At 44.6% G+C, this 2859-nt stretch overlaps 1 protein-coding gene across 9 annotated transcripts in view; it reads right to left on the bottom strand.

Annotated features, from left to right (window-relative positions):
- CLTCL1 (clathrin heavy chain like 1) overlaps positions 1–2859 on the bottom strand; it is a 128738-nt gene that overhangs the window by 94676 nt on the left and 31203 nt on the right. Inside the window, exon 2 of one of the 9 annotated variants that reach the window (XM_037732648.1) lies at positions 1773–1870. The exons of the other annotated variants lie outside the window; for them this stretch is intronic. The gene's annotated coding sequence lies outside the window, so the exon portion shown is untranslated. The remainder of the gene's footprint in view (positions 1–1772; positions 1871–2859) is intronic. 9 annotated transcript variants of the gene reach the window in all.

Raw genomic sequence — 2859 nt, 5'->3', positions numbered from 1 at the left:
AAAAAATAGGCTGGGTGTGGTGGCTCATGCCTGTAATCCCAGCACTTTGGGAGGTTGAGGTGGGTGGACCATGAGGTCAGGAGATCGAGATCATCCTGGCCAACATGGTGAAACCCTGCCTCTACTAAAAATACAAAAATTAGCCAGCCGTGGTGGTATGTGCCTGTGGTCCCAGCTACTCAGGAGGCTGTGGTAGGAGAATTGCTTGAACCCATGAGGAGGAGGCTGTAGTGAACTGAGATAACACCACTGCACTCCAGCCTGGCTGACAGAGCAAGACTCTGTCTCAAGAAAATAAAAATTTTAAAAACCCGTATTTTGTATTTCAAACTTACCAAGTCTTTCCTAGCCTAAAGAGGGAGCTTTGTAAATGAGGGCCTATGAAGATGGATGACACTAAAGTCTTTTCCAGAACATACATTCTAGGAGTAGGTTAGCTCAGGGATAGTTAACTACATTTATGTAATGCTGTACAGAACTTCTCTCAAATTACACCACGACAGGTTTTCTGTATTTTAACGCCAGTGCACAAGACTCTGTATTTATCCCTGTTAAATGTCAGCTGGTTGGATTCTAGCCAGTCAAGATCTATCCGATTCTAATTTTGTCATTGCACTTTGCTATCCCAGCTTTGTGGCATCCAACGAAGAATGCCTGTCAAGAGTGATGGTCATCTCCCTGGCATGGAGGCCAGCAGCAGGCCTCCAGAGAAGCGGAAGAAAATGTGGGAGAAGAGCCTACAAACTTGGTAAAGTCTCAGTGAAGAAGCAAAGAGGAAAATTCAGAAAGCTTGCAGAAAGATGCCCCCTTAGAGAAGGAGGTGACAGGGTGCCAGCAACTACTGCCCTGATAACACGTCCGATATACGCAGTGATATGTCCGTGATTCTGCAAGAGGATCTTCAGTGTGCTAAGTTACAAAAGCAAAGGGCAGAAGAATATTTAAAGTAAAACTCTTTTAATCATTTTTGGAAGGATACGGTGGTTTCCTTAATAGTGGTTTCCCCTGGCAGAGACAGAGTTTGAACGGAAAGATTTTAATTTCCATCAGACCTGCCCCTGCTACAGAATGCTAAAATACCTGAGTGGAGAGGAACCTTGACTGAGATTATTCTAGGACTTAATTCTTTCAACCCAATCAACTAAAGAAGCATTAGTTTGTACGGCTTAGGCATTCGGAACATTTAAATGTGTTCTATGGTGAAGATCTGTTTTTCCAAACAGGCCCCATTCAAATTCATTTACTATTTGGTCACTCACAATGCCCCAGTGGTTGGCATTCCCAGAAGGCTCACCCTCCCAGACACCCTGGCTGAGGCAGGTGGTTCCTTTACTTGCTTTATAAATAAGTCAGAAGGCAACTGACTGGCCAGTATGTATTTCCAATACCAGGAGCAGTGGTAGGTCAACAGGCAAAATTTAACAGCTTACTTGGTACCTTAAAAAGACATTTTACACCGGAATGCAATAATTTGAGGATGCAATGAGCCAACTGCTGCCTTTGTACATCAAAAACCACTTCACAAAATGAGATAGCTACACAATGGCAACAAAAATCAAATATGGACTAGACTACTATGGGTACGAGTCCCCTTTTGGAGTGTGACCCCCAGAAGCCTCTCCAGACACACACCGGTGTGCGTGGATGGGAACTGTTTTCAGATCAAGCTCAGTCTACACCTTCGCAGTTTTACTTTCCTCCCACTTTCCTTAATTATTAATATTGACTAACAGGTAGAAGATTGGTTCAACTGGACTGTGTGTGAGACTCACCTGGGAAGGAACACCAAAGCTCCATGTCCACCACCCAGCTTTGGATTTAGCACCCAGCAGAGATGTGTTTAAAGCTTCAGGCCATTCTCACATTCAGCCTACGCAGAGAAGCACTGATTCAGATCCTGACCATCTTTCTCCTAGAATTCTAGTGCTCAAGGTCTCTACATCTGCTTCGAACATCGCCTCAGAGACACCACACCTGGAGGGAACGTGCTTACGTTTTCTGTGTATTGAGCTATGACACATTTCACAGCTTACAAATTTGCAGCTGCTTTTTTGATATTGCTGGCGGGAATTACTTAGGGCTCAACAAAATTTCTAGGCCACCAAACCATTCAGCCATTCCTATTCTGAATCAAGATGTCCTAAGTTCTCAGCCCATCCTCAGATATTACAAACAGCAATACCCTTCCACCTCTGATATTTGAATATTTCTAAAAAGTCCAAATAGTAGCTCCCTGAGCACACAATCCAGTAGAGAAAATGAACAGCCACAGTAACCTGGGAAGAGGATCATTAGACAAGGAACCCAAAGAGGCACAGAGGAAGAACTCGTAACTGACAATTCAGGGAGAGCTTCCAGAGAGAGCATCATTTTCACAGATTGTAGAAGGCTCAGTAGGGGTAGGTGGGTAAAAAGGGGCGAGGGGGGAATGTGTTCTGGAAAGAACACAAAGGGAGCAGCTGCAGAGTTGAGCAGGTGTCGGGCTGGGAAGAGCAGGGAAGAGCACTTGGGGATCAGTCTTTTCATGCCAGAGGAAACACGAAATCACTCCCTGAAGGACTTTAAGCAGATGCTCATCCTGGGAGATCACATTGCCTGGGTGCTGCAGAATGGACCTCGGGAGGGCTAGACTGGAGGTAGAAGGACAAAGCTAGCATGACCATCAAGGTGGGAAATGATGGCATAGTTTAGGGAAACAGTGGTTATGATGACAGTGGCAGAATGATGTCAAAAGTAAACAAGAGAAAGGGACAACAGGATGGGGAAAACACATCCCAGGCTCCTGGCTGGACACTGGACAAGATACACATTTGGGGAGAAAGGGAACTCCGTTTTTTTTTTTTTTTTTTTTTTTTTTTT

Source organism: Cebus imitator, unplaced genomic scaffold (genome assembly GCF_001604975.1).
Source record: "Cebus imitator isolate Cc_AM_T3 unplaced genomic scaffold, Cebus_imitator-1.0 Scaffold461, whole genome shotgun sequence".
Lineage (NCBI taxonomy): Eukaryota > Metazoa > Chordata > Mammalia > Primates > Cebidae > Cebus > Cebus imitator.
The sequence above is the reverse complement of the archived record's forward strand: the minus strand, read 5'-3'. Positions and strand labels throughout refer to the sequence as shown.